Source organism: Sceloporus undulatus, chromosome 9 (genome assembly GCF_019175285.1).
Source record: "Sceloporus undulatus isolate JIND9_A2432 ecotype Alabama chromosome 9, SceUnd_v1.1, whole genome shotgun sequence".
Classification (NCBI taxonomy): Eukaryota; Metazoa; Chordata; class Lepidosauria; order Squamata; family Phrynosomatidae; genus Sceloporus; species Sceloporus undulatus.
In genome coordinates this window covers 10,814,854-10,822,962 of record NC_056530.1, presented here as the reverse complement: position 1 = coordinate 10,822,962, position 8,109 = coordinate 10,814,854, and the positions used below count along the sequence as shown (strand labels likewise).

The following is an 8,109-nucleotide window of genomic DNA, read 5'->3' as shown; positions in this document are numbered from 1 at the left end:
TGCCTTAGGGTCGCCATAACTCAAAAATGACTTCAAGGCACACAACAGCAAAACATAACCACTAAAGATAGAGGGACCATCTCCTGTTTTCACAGTGACAACCTGACTCTCTATACTTCTTTGGTCCTGGAATTATGTAAGGTTTGGCGTCAGCACCAGCCCCCTTGGCAAGCTGCCATTTTAAATTACCCAAAAAGCCCCGAAACACACACAACAAGTTAGCATTATAGCCTGGGCCTTCTGGGAATATATCTAAGAGGGCATCTCACCAGCCACCAGCCACTTGCACCCCCCAGGGACTTCCGCCAGAGTAAACTCTACCATTGAAAGGTGCCAGGGAGCTGAGAGAGGCCTTTTTGAGATTTCTTTCAGCCACTGGGTCCAAGCTGGCTCCGCTCGCCTCTTGTTGAGAGAGCAAGAGAGCTGGTCCTTGGAGCAATTCCCTGGGAGCTGGCGGAAGGAGGAGGCCAAGAGCACATAGATGCACTGCAGCCTACTCTCATCAGTTGCAAACCACCAACCTTGCTAACACGATCTGTCCAGTCCCAAGAGAGAGCCCTGGCTTTGTAACCCAAGGGCCTGGCTCAAGAGCATGACAAGCCAGTAGAGTAGCTGGCTGGAGCAATCTCTCTTGAGCCAGCCAAGCACTCCCCCTGCCTGTCCTTTTTCCTCGCCTTCTCTTGCTTGCTTAACCGAGCTGTCATTTTGTCTCGGAGCTTTGATCTTCATCTTTTTATTTCCACAGCTCTTCCTTCCAACACCACCCACCCATCCTCAAAAGGGCCCTGCTCCCTCTTCTTCCATCACCACCACCCCTCTGCTCCAACCCGCTGCTTTTGGAGCTGTGTAACAAAGCAGAAAAACAGCAGGCAATTTGTTCGAGTGTCTAAAAATAAGCAGCTGCCTTCTCCCTTGAATGCAAATCTCTTTGCTTCCCCATCTTCTTCTCCTTCTCCTTCTCCTCCTCCTCCTCCTCCTCTCCATCCCTTCCTCTCTCTTTTCACCCCTCTCTCTCCATCACCAAGAGGGTGATGCTCTTGGAACTGGCTCTTGCATCCTCTCCTCCATCCTCTCTTGACAGGAAAAATTTTGCTCCTTCTTTTCCGCCTGTGCAGCTGGATTCCCATTGCAGAGAAGAGAAGACAGAGACCAGGACTACAAGAAGGGAGGGCAAGAGAAGTTCCTTTGGATGTGCAAGCCAGAGGTAGCCGACAAGACTGTGGAGAGGCAGGGATGCAAGTGGAAGGCATGCAAAGATAGGGCTTAAAAGGGCTCCCATCTTCTTCTGCCAGAGAGAAAAGTAGTGCAGAGTCTACCTGTCAATCAAAAAGAGAAATCCCCCCTTCCCCACTCTGCCCAATTCCTGGGAAATCCACCTCCGCATCTTCATGCTGTTCCCTCCCCCTTTCTATCCTTCTTCCTCCATCCCTCATTCTTTCTCTGTGGTCCATAAGTAAAGGAACCTCAAGCTTCATCTTCTTCCAATTAACCCCTAAATTCTGCAGTGCAGGGCTGAGAAGAGGAGGAGGGGGGAAGGAAGAGGAGAAGGAGAAGCAGAAGAGCATCTGTGCAAGGAAGCATCCACTCCTCCTTTCCCTCCTTCTTTTCTTTTCTTTTCTCTCCCGTGCAAACACCTCCCTTTTACATACCTCAGTCCACCAAAGACCAACTTGGACCCCCACGAAATCAATTTTGCCAGCCGGTGGTGGGTGCCTGTGTCCCTGTGAGAGTGTGCTGCTCATTCTCCAAAGGACAGCAGAGAGAGCAAGAGAGAGAGAGCATCTTTCCAGAGGAAGAAGGGGATTTAAAAGGGCAGAAGGATGTAACCAGCTGCCAAGCAGGATCATCTGCACAGCAGCCCACAAACAAGGTAAGTGGATCTGAGTGGGTTTCTGCCTTTCGTCTTTTCCTCCTTCTTCTTACCAGTGGGGTCAGGAAATGTGGCATCTGAGAGGATGGCAAAAGGGGTGGGGAGCATGGCTTTGTTTCAACGGAGTGAAATCAGGTGCAAAAAGGCTGGCTTTGATCAACAGTTAGCAGCCCATTCCCTCTCCAGTGGGTCATATAGGGCAGGCCATAAGGTAGGCCATATGAGACTGAGGCATATATATGCCATATGGGGAGAAAAAGGGGTGTGTGAGTGTGTGTGTGTGTGTTCGTGCATGCATGTGCATAACATGCCTGGTGCCGAATTCTCCACACGTTGCACTACGGATCGCGGGCTCCACGCCTGTCGCTATAAATATGCCATGTGGCACAGCGAAACATGACTTGCCAGCAGCTCATGCTTTCTCTGCCTCCCTCTCGCCTGTCATTCTCTGCCAAAATCTAAGCAGAACCTCAAGGGATGTGAGGCGTGGACCAAGCCTTTGACCAGATCCTAGTGTGGTTGTGGTTTCTCTCAACAGAATCTGGATTCTCTCTCTTCTCTCTCTTTCATATATACTAAAAGGTGGGAAAAGATATTGTAAAATACAGCTGAAATGACCCATGTCTCCTTTTCTCTTTCAATCTCTCTCCATGCCACTGCATCTTCTAAAACACCTCTTCTGTCAACTGAGAAGTCATTGTCAGTGAGATTCAGGGTGTGCAGCTTTCGGATTTTAAAGAAAATTAATTCTCAGTTGGGGGAGGAGGTCTCACATTGTCAAAACAGTTGCATGAGAAGCTGTCAGAGCTCTCTGTCATAGAAAAGAGATGAGGAGAACGATGAACTCAGAAAGACTATCCGATTGCTGCTACGCTTGTGATCCAGGGGACTTAAGTGCATATCAAAGCTGTGATGTTAAAAGTCTGTGGATCTGCTTTCTTTCTTTTTTGGGGAGAGGAGGTATCATTCTGTGTCAGCTCTGGAAGTGATGCCCCTTCGAATGTCTCAGGGTAAACTGGGCATGCTGGTTGGGAATCGAAGGCTCTTTCGGTTTGCTAGGAAAGCGAAGTTGTCCAGAGTGTAGACGACAGCAGGCTGGCAGCTGTTGGCTTTGCCACAAATGTCACCAGCCAATGTGCAGCACACAACCAGTGGGTGTGCATGGATGTGTAGGCGGATGGGTTGGTTGGTTTCCAGAAGCTTTACACCTCTAGCTTTGATCTGCTGAGAAAGGATGCACTCTTCTTAGGGATGCAAAATGTGTCTCCGAATTTGTTCCTTTATGTGACTTGAATCCTGCCTTTTCCTCAACATGATTAATAAAGTCGTGCTACTGTGAACCGTATCAGGGAGAACATTAAAACGCATTGAAACAGGCAATCTTATTTGAACGGCAGCTGAATTTAAGACATTTATAAACCACACCTGGAATCTCCACGCAGGCAGCCCCTCTCTGTCTTCAACCCATCCAGATTTGGGTGCTCAGAGGGGACTGTGGATCATAGGCCAAGTGGTGGTGGGTGACTTCTTTGATACTGGAGCAATGAATCCTCTCCAGGTTTTAGTTTTGTGGCCTTTAAAGGAGCAGTCCAAGGTGCTGAATTCCATCCCCAGAATGGGTTTAGCACCGTGGATAGCTCCCTTGCAGCAATTCAAAACCTGGAATGGATTCACTACCCCACTGACCCAGGCCAGCAAAGGAGGTCCTAGGTAGCAGAGATGGGGGGAGGAGATGGAAAGGTTGTGGAGTGTGGGGTGTTTCAATGTTGAACATGCATTTCTTTGGGGGGAATTGGTTGGTGCCTGTTTGTAAAGACACTTCCCCCGAGTTCTCAGATGCTCACATTGATAGAGGTCGATGGGCCGACATAAAAGCTGGTGTCAGGGGTAGACTGCCACCAGCCGTGAAGGTTCCATTCATCAGTTCGCATAATTATTTCCAAAGATAGGCTCGTATTCCTCTGATGCCATCTTATGCCTTCCTTCAAAGGCCCTTAAGACAGCCAATATCATTACAACATTCTGTGCCTGTGTCTTTCCAGTTGAGGGATGTGACAGAGGTGTACAATTGTATAAATGATGCAGAGGAAAGTTAGTGATGGTTTGTTTGGGGGTTTATTTTTACCCTCCACCTTCTTTGATAACGCTGAAAGTGTCTGGATCCAAGCGGGGGATACAAAAGAGAGGACTGCATTTTTATCATATGGCACTCACAGCCACAGTACTAGAGTGTGGGAAAGTTTCTTTGCTGGGCTACAACTCCCAGGATCCTTGAGCCAGCATGGACAGTGGTCACAGCAGATGTCTGGGAGTTGTAATTTACCGGTAACAAAAGAGAACAACATATGTCTACTGGCTCATAGAGACCTTCAAAGGGACAAGTAAGGCAAGTCACAGAGGGGAAGTCTCCCGGCTGGAATTAGTCATGAGAGCTGATTAATGGAACCCTCTTGGCTTGTGGCAGTTTACCTCTAAATGTCAGTTGTAATGGAAGCAAACTGTGCAAGAAGGTTCTTGTTATAGGCTTCTTCAGAAGGATCTGATTGAATGTAGTTTAAAACCAGGGTGCTGGACTGACAGCATGGGCCCTTTTTTTGCAATCCAGGAGAGGACTCTCTTTTCATGGGCTTACAGGGCAGTTACCCTCAGGATCTTCTTTAGTTCTTAGCTACGTTTATAACTCACCTTTCCTCCAAAGAGTTGAAAAGAGCAGATACAACTCTCCTAGGCTCCACTTTATTCTGACAGCCACACTGTGAGGTAGGCCAGTCTATGACCATACGACTAGCCCTAAGTCCCCTACTGAGTGTCATGGCTCAATGGGAAGATCTTGCAAGTCCCACACGCTAACCACTGCACAACATTGATCTTCAGCGCTAAAACTTCTGGAGGCAAGAGATTTTTAAGAAGTATCTTTAGAATCCTAGTGTCAAGATATTCTACAATTGCTAGTGTGGCCTTTCCCAACCTGAGATCCCAAGGTGTCATTAGACTACAAATCCCATCACTTCCAGCTAGCATGGGGTGCTGTTGATGGGAGTTGTAGTCCAGCCAGCTCTATGAACTCTATGAAAGACTTGCAAATGAGGAGAAAGTGCAAATACTGTTCAGAAGCTGCTGCAGACAATGTCAGGCCTGTAGTTAAGGGATGCTAACCACAGGGAATAATTTATAGTTGTGTGTGTGTTTTTTTATGATTAAATTACTATTTTGATTAAGGTTTCATCCCACTTCTGTCTGTGAATTTTATAATTAAAAACGCTGTTTTGATTAAGGTTTCCTTCCCCTCTCTCTGTGGGTGAATGGAAAGAACTCTAGTTCCAGGCATGTAGATGCAGTTAGAGCTTCAACAAGTTTCTGTTTGAGACTACAACTCCCAGCACCCTCAGCATCCTTTATGGCTAGGAGAGTCTGGAAACTGGATTCTCCCAAAGTAACTTTGCAATGCTCTGATCGCTGATAATTTTTTTTAAATAACAACCTTAAACTTCTAGTCTGCCCATCCTTTGCTCTGTTTTAATGGTTAGTAGTGGCAGAAGTGGTGACTGTGTGAGATCATGATGGTATACTTGACATGGCACTCATACTATCCCTTGTTGTGAAGCATTGGGAGAGTCACAACACAGATAGCATGATTTCCAGTAGCCCTTTGATTGTCTGGGGAGCAGTCTCCAGTAGTATATTGTTCTGTCCCAAACAGAGATGGTAACTACATGGACTCTTTCAACAGAGAATATTATTATTATTATTACTATTATTACTATTATTATTATTATTATTAGAATCAATGGGGAAAATATTGAAAAAAGAAATCAAGGGCCTGTACAGACAGGCCAAAATAAAGCTGCTTCAGGTCACTTTGGAGATATGCTGATTAAATGATGCATGTGTCCTAAGAGGCCAGAAGCCGCACCAAAGCTAAGCTCCAGTCCTAAGGATCAGAGCGCAGCTTTGGCACTGCTTCTGGCCTCGTAAGATGCATGTGTCATTCAAACAGCATATCTCCAAAGTGACCCAAAGCAGCTTTATTTTGACCTGTCTGTACAGACCCCAAGTTAGTTGAATATACAGTGGGCCCTTATAGAATCATAGAATCATAGAGTTGGAAGAGACCACATGGGCCATCCAGTCCAACCCCCTGCCATGCAGGAACTCTAAATCAAAGCATCCCCGACAGATGGTTATCCAGCCTCCATTTGATGACCTCCAAGGAGGGAGACTCCATTACACTCCGAGGGAGTTTGTTCCACTGTCGAACAGCCCTTACTGTCAGGAAGTTCCTCCTAATGTTCAGGTGGAATCTCTTTTCCTGCAGCTTGCATCCATTGTTCCGGGTTCTGTTCTCTGGAGCAGCATAAAACAAGCTTGCTCCCTCCTCAATATGACATCCCTTCAAATATTTAAACAGGGCTATCATATCACCTCTTAACCTTCTTTTCTCCAGGCTAAACATCCCCAGCTCCCTCAGTCGTTCCTCATAGGGCATGGTTTCCAGACCCTTCACCATTTTAGTCGCCCTCCTTTGGACACGCTCAATGTCCTTTTTGAATTGTGGTGCCCAGAACTGGACACAATATTCCAGGTGGGGCCTGACCAAAGCAGAATATAGTGGTGCATATATATATATATATATATATATATATATAGAGAGAGAGAGAGAGAGAGAGAGAGAGAGAGAGAGAGAGAGAGAGTGGGGTTTGATCCCAGGATCCCCTGTGGGTACCAAAATCCATGGGTGTTTAAGTCCCATTAAATACAGTGATGTGATGAAATAATGCCCCATATATAAAATGGCAAAATCAGGATTTGTTTTTAGACGATTTTCAAGCCATGGATGGTTGAATCTGCAGGTAAAGAATCTGTGGAGATGGAGGACAGACTGTCTGTGTATATATAATATTGCATATATATATATATATATATATATATATATGAGAGAGATGATGATGACACCCTAACCACTCTAAGAACAGCTTAAGTTCAAACTGTTTCCATTTTGATCCGAAAACAGCCTGAACCCAGGACGCCTTAGAAAATATATGATCCCTTTCGAAGTACTTTCCCCGTGTCCTTAGATTATCTTTGCTGATTCTTTTCTCTAGGTTCTGCTGTCTGTAATTGGATATTCATTCATTCCTTTATATTAACATTTAAAAGCTATGCTTCAGTCTAAAAAGACTCCAAGCAACCAGAATGTACTCTGCAGGTTTAAAGACTAGCATAAATGTAATTAAAAACTTACCAGTATAATTAGGGCACTTAAATATCACTTTCACTGCTGCATCTCCATCCAGTGGAGTCCTGGGATTTGTAGTCTGAGGATGTATTCAGGATGGCTCTGCCTTTGCAGCTGCATTCTGGACTGATAGTACTTTCTGAACAGTCTTCAATGGCAGCCCCATGCAGAATGTGTTGTAGCAGTCTAGTCTTCATGTCCCCATAGTGTGAGTGATATCTTTGCAGGGTCCAGGGCTCTTTATATAGTAGCTCCCCATTCTTTGGAATTTCCTTTCCTAATGGACTCCCCAAAATGTACTTTTTTAAGACTTTGGGATGTATTTTTATGGTTGGATTTTTTAATTCCACAAAAAAATAAATGCAGAACTAAACCAAATCAGGCTTCGTTGCCGAATCTTTCTTTCCCCACATACCCTCCCAGCGCACTCTGCACCACACACAACTGTGATAAATTGCATCATTGTGAAGTCGAAGGCTTTCATGGCCGGCATCCATTGTTTTTTGTGGGTTTTTTGGGCTTCAGATCTTCTCTGAAGATGCCAGCCACAGATGCTGGCGAAACGTCAGGAAGAAACTCTTCTAGAACATGGCCACGTAGCCCGAAAAACCCACTAAACCCACCATTTATAATCTCATAACATTTGGGATTCACTTTATGGTCACTAATGATTGGACATGACCTTCAAAACCTACTTTTTCAGCCAAGAAACACTCCTACAATCAAAGGGTTTCTATAGTGTTAAGAGCATGACTATCACCTCTGTTTTCCCTTCACCAGAATGAACAAGCCCAGCATCTTCAATCTTGGCTCATATGTTTTATTCTCCATGCCTCTTATAATCCTTGTTGCCCTTCCCTGAACCTGCTCTAGCTTGTCTATACATTTCTTAAAATCTCTTGGAAACTTTGGTTCTATTAATGAAAGCCAAAATATTTGCCTTATTTGCTGCAGCATCACACTGCTGGCTCAGGTTCAATTTAGGAACAACACTAATCCCACT

The 8,109-nt window shown here is 45.3% G+C and overlaps 1 protein-coding gene across 2 annotated transcripts in view; it reads left to right on the top strand.

Moving 5' to 3' along the window:
- Positions 1–1,321: 1,321 nt before the first annotated feature.
- The window catches only part of DLGAP3 (DLG associated protein 3), a 175,903-nt gene continuing 169,115 nt past the window's right edge, over positions 1,322–8,109 (top strand). For both annotated transcript variants that reach the window (XM_042441275.1, XM_042441274.1), the window contains exon 1: positions 1,322–1,870. The gene's annotated coding sequence lies outside the window, so the exon portion shown is untranslated. The remainder of the gene's footprint in view (positions 1,871–8,109) is intronic.